Raw genomic sequence first — 8,882 nt, forward strand, 5'->3', positions numbered from 1 at the left:
CACACACACACACACACACACACGCACACACACTCCTAAATCAAGAGTTACAAAGAGCCAGACAGCCGGCGAACTTGGGCACAGGAGAGCTCTGTGCATAGGGGCAAGAAGCGCCCTGATGCAAGCGGGGCTGAACTGTGCACTCCCGGGGGCCAGGGCTGCGGCCACGTGGAGAAAGCAGGAAGGAAGCGGGCGGGGCTGTCAAGCAGGCCTAGGGCGATCAGCCCTGGCACAGGCTGCCTTCATAAGCAGGAGCCATCCGCAGTGTAGCAATCTCTTCTCCAGCCTGGCTCCTAGAAGGAGCCAGCTGATCTTTTTCCCTTTCGTGTTCTTTGCCCCACTGTGCCTGTTGCTGCTGTTCTTTCCCAGTGAAAATGCCTCCCAGAGAGGTGAGGCAGCCTGAACACCACACTTCCACGCTCTCATTTTTCCTCCTGGCCAACAAAGTGAGGACACTGCCCAGACAGCCCTTCTCTCTCCCCCTCCTCCACCGGCCTGTTGCGTTGAAAGGGCCTTCTCTAAAACTGCAAATAAAGAGCACAGCTTCAGAGAAACCGGGCAAAGGCTCAAGGGGAAGGCACAAAAAGGACTATCTCTGTCCTGACGCTTAGATGTATGCAAAAAGCTACGCTCAGATTCTTAGGTCTGTGAAATGCTATTTGAGTTGAAACACAATACCCGCCTACAGGGCATGCATAGAAAGTGATTTTAGGCGGCAATAACTTAGGGTAATTCTCTCTGTTTTATAAACATCATTAACTCCTCTTATGAGATGATGCAAAAAGATTCAACGTTTCTTTGCACTTTCTCAAAAAAGTGAATTCTGGGGCTAAGGCCGTAAGCGACCACATTTATTAGCAGGTGATTCAAAATTGCGCACCCAAAGGGAAACTTCAAGAAGTTTCAGGGATACTATACACAGACTTTTAACTTGAAAACTCTTCTCAAAACAGTGTTTTTGAATTGAAAATGTGTTTAATCCTTTAATAGAATATGAAGCTAGAATTGAAAAGAAAGTTTACATTCCAATATATGATTTGTATAAAATATGTTGAAAGATATCAATTGTCTCTATTTAAACTACATTTGAAAAATTCTAAGTACTCCAGAATTTTAAATTATTCTTAAAACAGAACTAAAGATATTTTCATGATGGAAAAATAATGTGAATTAAGCTTCTTAAAAAAAGACCAAGTCTCATCTTTGGGGTGCATGTTGTCCTATTATTTTGTCCAAAGCTTTCTTGACAGGCTAAAAAGGACTTTAGGTTCTTGTGTTTAATATTTTAACAAGAACTAGGATACAGTTTGTATTCGTTTGTAAAATCCATTGCAAAGGTGATTTTGGTTGTGGCAGTTTTCCTTTCTTGTTTTTAGCAGATGGCTTTCTATTGACTGTTAACCTTAAAATCAAATGTGTAAAGCTTTTTATTTAAAAGAAGATAGTAATCTTAATTTGAGGTACATTGTGTGTAGTCTTACAGTTTGTGATGGCTGGTTTATGGTGGTGGGGGGTGTTTCTTTGTAACTTTTAGTTTTCTCTGAGTCTTTAAATTTCACTGTTCTCGTAGTTCTGAGCTAGTATATCTGCACTTGATCTGGGCCCAGACATATTTTGATTGTAAATAAAAAGTCTTCTTTTATGAGGATGTTCACTTCACAGCTTGAGCAGTGTAATTTTTATACAGGTCTCAGCAATCAATAAAAAAGCCACAGGAGGAATGATTTATCTTGTTGGTTACAGAGACTGTCACCGAGAGAAATTGTAAAAGATCAATTTACACAACCTGGTGTGAGAATGTTATTGATATAACACGGTTGATCGGTTTCTGGTTGTCTGTGCGCAGGCACTGCGGAGGGAGCAGCACCACCACTCGCCAAGGTCTTAATAGACTCCGCGCTCCATAAAGTGGACACCGAGCCAGTGACGGCGGAGATGGCCCGGCGGGCGCCCACCGGCATTGGCTGCGCTCCGATTACTTCGTTAAGCAGTGTCATGCTTCTTCTTCTTTTCTTTCTTTTTTTTTTTTTTTTAATTTTTCCCTCCTACTGTGAGAACTGTTCACTTGGAGACTCCCTGTCTTAATTACAAAGAGCCCTTTTAACCGTAGGTCACAGGACTTGGCTCTCTTGACAGGAAATAAGGAAACAAGCTACCTTCCTGGAAAAAAAAAATTCAAACTTCTACTTCTCAAATTAGTTAAATGAAGCTTGTCGACGGTTGGGAGTTGAGCCTTATGACAGTTGGCTAATTGCAGTTGGTACATTAACTATGTTTTAACCAGAGCTGTTTGGGATCTAAGTAGATTAAAAAAATAAAGCAAGCCTAGGCATTTCCAACGAAAAACACTTAAAATAACCACAAAGTTAATATTGGTTTTACTTGCTATATGTATTACAATACAAAATGGATTCCTGTATCTTTAACATTGTAATTAAGTAAATTTACAAATATTAACATTTTAAAAATGACACTAAAGCTACTTTAAATCCTAGGAAGGCCTCTCTCTCTCTCTCTCTGCTCTTTCTTTTTTGATTCTGCCTTCAAAATGTCCTCTGTCTGTATTTTTTATATTAAATATTCGCTGCAAAGTCTATCTAGTAAATATCTGGTTCCAAGTCTGTGTACACCATTCTCAAATATAAAACTTTTCAAATGAAGATAAACCTTTAGTTGAATTGGTTTATTTTCTGATTTGATTCTTTAATGTTATTATAGAAGATGGAATATCATTTACTGTAACACTAAAAAAAAACTCTGGTGGTTTTCTTATTGAAAGGCTTATAATAATAAGCAGAAATAAAGCAACCAAGATTTAGAAAAATATCATAGTGTTTTTGCATATTTAATTTATTATTTACACTAACATATAACGTCAGAATGATAATTATAATATGGCCTGAGTTACAAGAATATAAAAGAATAAAAAGTCTAAGAAGAAAAACTTCCAGTGTAGACTTTCAGTTATAATTTTAGTCACATTTTTTCATGTTGGTTGTCTTTCTAACAGATTCCACATTTCTGTGTGTGTGCGTGTGCATGTGTGTGTGTGTGCACACACGCCAAGTCTTTTATATTTAAACCCTGTTGTTGCCATTTTCATTTCCTTGGGAAACACACACACATACACAAAAACACACACATCTTTTACTTGGAAAATGGATGAATCCCGTGCTTTCTGAACACCTACTTGAAAGGTAAGAATCAACTAGTTTTATGCATGCTGTTAGATCGAATTTTAATTGCTAAATGTCCAATTAGTATTTATTTGCTTTTGTTTACAGAAGAGTGAATAAATGTGATTTTGCTTTCATATTTCTGTATATTAAAATTACCTAATAGCTCTCATTGTCTTTTCATTAGCTAAAATTAGTCCTCAAATCTCTCACCACATTCATTATAAACTGAACACAAACAAAAGACTGCTCACAAAATATGCTTTCCTTTCATTTTCCCCCTACCCAGGCTCTTCCATGGCATGTAGATATTCCTATCTCAATATCAATGATGCCTGTAATCTGGCATCAGAAAACTTTGCGCTTATTTCCTCTTCAGGGCTTTAACTGAATCAGCACTTATATTATGTAGCTGGGAAGGATGCTACAACTCTATAGTGGGAGCAATGTTCCCACCAGATCAGAGAAATAACTCCTCGATTTTTTTCACATCTGGAAAAGACAAACTTGCTCTTATCTTCAACTCGTGTCTTTTCCCCCTAAATGCAGTTTCCATTCTGGCCAATCTCCTTATGGCCGCGGGCCCTATGATGGTCTAGTACTGACTGTTCTCTGCCCCTGTCCTCCTCCCAGCTCCACCCTCCTAACCAGATCAGCCCCTCCCCAGCATCCTACAGATCCAAGTTAAAATGCAATTTCCTGCTTTTGATAAGTAGACACTATCCAGCCAGAACAAAACAGAACACTCTGATACAATTGTCTCATGGCCAAAGGCGAGGGCAACTCCCACCCTTCAAGTTTCTCCTCATTTAATCCAGGCAGGAAATGCAATTCTGATTTTTATTCCTGTATTTTTTTAGAATTTTTTTTTTTTTTTTTTTTTTTTTTACTATACTCTCTGGGAACATATTGACAGGGTCTGCGCATGCAAATCATCAAGGGATGCGAGGCCAAGATCCTAATTACAGGAACATTTCCAACAATCCCACCCACCCTATCAATGCAAACATTTATAGATACTTCTGATCTTGAATTCGCAAATAATCAGAAGTACCCTACTTCCAAGCTTCAAAAATGTGTTTTCATACGGGATGATACTCTACCAGAGTGCACCTTATTTTGGGAGGGTGCCAAACTTCCTAGAAATATGGCCAAATGAGTTTCCGTGGGAGCTAGCTGGCTGCGTTCTCTCTCCTTAAGACAATCAGTTCCTATTCAATAACCATTAACCTTATTTGTTTGTCTCTGCTTTTCTTGAAGTAGCTAAAGTACATATAGTTATGAATAAAGCCCTCTAGGTTGTTTCATAGTGCATACAGTGGGCAGATGGAAGGGAGCTATGTAATTAATCAACCAACATGTTTCTTCAGCATGTAAAGCACTCTAATCACCCCCAAAGGGGTAACAGAAGAATGGGAGATATGGACTTTCACTGGAAAGAGCTCATAAATTGGTAGGCAAGAAATTGTGCTCAAGAGTAAAGAGTAAATATGAAATTCGATGAACTGACTATATGTTTTTCAGGAGAGTTGTTGATGTCAAAGATAGAAATAATTTTGTCTGAAGGAAATCAGAATGGAGAGGATTAGAGATGAAGAAAGAGCATAGGAGATGGTGTGAATGAAGGAATGATTCTGCCATGGTCATGGGATGGACCCATATTATGCACTGTGTAGTGATGGGAACAGGGTGGAAGGATAGGCAGCCAGCTTGTGAAGAGTCTTAATGGGTATATCAGATGTTTAATAAATGTCTAGTGATTAAGTAAATGAGCTGAGATTTGAGGCAGTAGAATCTAAACCAATGAGTATTTCTGGGCAGCACCACGGCTTAATGAAGGAGACCTTTTCAAGATACTGCTTAGACAGCTGTGGGCTTGCTGTCTATTGGGGTGTATATATGTGGCCAGAAGGAGCAGGGGCAGGAGAGCGCAAAAAAGTCAATGGTTGCAGTTATCAGGTGACAGATAATGAGAACCTGAAATAGAATAACAGCAGAAATGAGAAAAATGAATGTTTCAGAAATTTCAGAGACAAAAAGAGCCTGGCTCTCAGTGGGCAGTCAAAACAAGGTTAATGATAGACTAACGTGAGTACTGGAGATGAGATGGCCCCAGATGTGGAGACTAGCATCATGATTGTGCCACTGGCAGGGAGGGATTTTCTGATTTGGTTGGGGAAGAAGTACACAATTTGGGGCAAGTATGAGGAAGAAATTGTAAACATTTCAAGTAAAACATCCGATAGAAAGTTAGACATTGACTAGATTTTGGTTAAAAGAGTAGAACTGGAGATAACTGTGTGAAGTCAAGAAGATCTTATATTGGCTGGGCGTGGTGGCTCATGCCTATAATCCCAGCACTTTGGGAGGCCAAGGCAGGTGGATCACCTGAGACTGGGAGTTCAAAACCAACCTGACCAACATGGAGAAACCCCGCCTCTACTAAAAATACCAAATTAGCTGGGCAAGGTCGCACATGCCTGTAATCCCAGCTACTTGGGAGGCTGAGGCAGGAGAGTCACTTGAACCTGGGAGGCAGAGGTTGCAGTGAGCTGAGATCATGACATTGCACTCCAGCCTGGGCAACAAGAGCAAAACTCCGTCTCAAAAAAAAAAAAAAAAAAAATAGAAGATCTTATATTAATCAGTAAATCCTGTAAGCCATGCATGTAGCCTGTATCTACATGCATTTAATCTGGGTTTGAAGAGGAACAGGCTATATTTAGTCACATAACTTTTTATTTTTAATTATGAAAGTAGTATATGCAGATTAAAGTAGCATAGAAATAGCATACAAATATAATGTATGTAATCTAAAATAAGCAAAATGAAATCTTTTTAGACTGAAGTAGGTTCTATTATTATATTTTTGGGAGTAAAAGACTCATCCCATTTTAGCATTTTTAAAATAAACCATAAAGATGTGTGGACAGAGAAATGTGAAAAATGCAACGTCTCATCCTGCTAAACAAAGTGCCCTATAATGAAAGTTCTCCACACTCACTCGTGTTTCACAACTAGGAGTTTATGAACACTGAAAAAAATCTTTTGAGGAAAAAAGGAGTTGAGTGAGTGATTGATGTAATAAAAGCAGGACTCAGGGTCAAATGACCAGGCAACAAATTTCAGGCATGTAACTAGGCACCACGGTGCTTCTGAAAGCCTGGCTTGTCTAGGAGAGCTATGTTGTTTCAAACAGTACCTTTACTTCAGTCTTTGCCAAAATTAACAGTAGGAAATGAAGAAAAAAAAGTTATTTATGTGACAAACATTCTAATGACAATGAAAATTTAACTATTGACAGCATCACCAGCTCAATTGTGAAGAGTATTTCATATAAAGAATATTTTAATTTTAATTTGAACTGACACCACTTAATATTGAAATAATTGATATTGAGTAAAACTGAAAAATAGCAACTAGTTATAATAATAACACCTTGAAACTCTTTTAAAAGCAAACACATAGAGTCATAAGTGACAGTTCTCTCCTTTCCAGAAGGCCTGGTCTGATCTTGGGTGAAAGAACTCTAAATTATTTGTGAATTAATGATAGGAAAACTAAAGTTATAATAGGCGGGACCTACCAGAAAGAGACACAAGAACAAAATAAAAAGGAAAGAAAAATATATTTGTGACAAAATGCTCATGGCTCATTTAAAATTCTACGACACAGTAAATGAGGACATCCGACCTGCTGAGATTAATTGAAAACACTTTCAAATTATTAAACCTCAAGCTTATTTTAAGTGTGAGATCATATGAATATCCTAAAAATCTTTGTAATCAAAAAACAAAGTTATATGAAGCCAAAGAATACTGATATCCTCAAAGAAAAACAAACAAATTTGATCCATGAATGTAATAGAAGAAACTATTCATGCTTAATAAGAATTCATAGGAAATTAAGAATAGAAGAAAATGTCCCAGACATAAGGGGGAGCTTATTAGAAACCGGTCCCTGTGAACTTCTAGACACATCTGTTTCAGAGTCAAGAACAAGACTAGAAGCCCTCTCTCACTGCTAGGTCTAGGCAAAGCAATAGGATGAACATAACAGAAAAGAGAATATAAAACAGAAGATAAGGCAGCAATAGTATTAAATAAGGCTTATCATTTCGGGTGCACTTTTATTGACATGAATGGAAAGATCTGCTCATATTGGATTTATGGATTTGTTATCAGGAGATTCCAGTGAGTAGTGGTACTGGTCCTTATTTTTAAAATTGTGGTTATGTACACATAACACAAAATTTACATTTTTAGCTATTTTTAAGTTCACAGTTCAGTGGCATTCACATCGTACATTCAAATTGTTGGGCAACCATCGCCATCATCTATCTCTAGAACTATTTCATCTTTCCAAACCAAACTCTACCTGTTAAATACTAACTCCCCATTCCTTCCTCCTTCCCTCCCTCCCTTCGCAACCCCTGTTCTATTTTCTGTCTCTACGAATCTGACTACCCTAGGAACTTCATATAAGTGGAATCATATGGTATTTCTCTTTTTGTGACTGTCTTATTTCACTTAGAATAATGTCTCCAAGATTTATCCATGTTGTAGCCTGTGTCGGAATCTTCCTTTTTACGGATAACATTTGATTGTATGTATAGCCCACGTTTTGTTTATCCATTCAGCTGTCGACATATGGGTTGCTTCCACCTTTTGGTTATTGCAAATAATGCTGCTATGAGCATGGGTGTGTAAATATCTTTTTGAGGTCCTGCTTTCAATTTCTGGAGTATGTACCAGAAGTGGGATGGTTGGATCATATGGTAGTTCTATGGTGAATTTCTTGAGGCTGCCATACTGTTTTCCACATTAGCTGCACCATTTTACATTCACATCAGCAATGAAAAGGGTTCTGATTTTTCTACAGCCTCACATCTTTCTTTCTTTATCTTTCTTTCTTTCTCTTTCTTTCTTTCTCTTTCTCTCTCTCTTTCTTTCTTCTTTCTCTTTCTTTTCTTCTTTCTCTTTCTTTCCTTCATTCTCTTTCTTCTTTCTTTCTTTCTCTCTTTCTTCTTTCTCTTTCTTTCCTTCTTTCTCTTTCTTTCCTTCCTTCCTTCCTTCCTTCTCTCTTTCTTTCTTATTTCTCTCTCTCTCTCTGTCTCTCTCTGTCTCTCTCCCCCTCTATCCTCATTCCCTCCTCCCCTGCCCTTCCCTCCCCTCCCCTCCTGTCCCTCCTCTCCCTTCCCCTCCCCTTCCCTTCTCTTCCTTATTTCCTTTTTTCCTTTTTCTCTTTCTTTCTTTCTTTTTTTTAATAACAGCCATCCTCATCTGTATAGGTCCTAGCCCTTTAGAATCCTCTTTTCTGTGTGAATCAGGGAACACATCATTTGTTTTCAACCAATTGCTTCCTAAAGATAAAAATCTAAATAAATGTTGAGGAAGCACAAATCCCAAATGGTGAAGACTAGCCCTGATTCTTTCCTTTTGCAAGAGAGTAAGATGTAGTCATGCAAGCATGATGTCATATGTGCCCGTGCATGGAGAAAAGAGCCCATAGGCAGGACTTTCCATTGCCTTGAAGGTACTAACACACTAGATTACCATGGTCTTGTTTCATTTCAGAGATTCTCTGAGCAGCTTTTTGAAATCTAGGGAAATGAGGATATTTATTATTAAGGACAATTGCATTACCTGGGGCTTGGTGAACTCTCCTTTCTTCAGACACTGAGATATGCACTCACTTTTTTTTTTC

Source organism: Pan troglodytes, chromosome 12 (genome assembly GCF_028858775.2).
Source record: "Pan troglodytes isolate AG18354 chromosome 12, NHGRI_mPanTro3-v2.0_pri, whole genome shotgun sequence".
Classification (NCBI taxonomy): Eukaryota; Metazoa; Chordata; class Mammalia; order Primates; family Hominidae; genus Pan; species Pan troglodytes.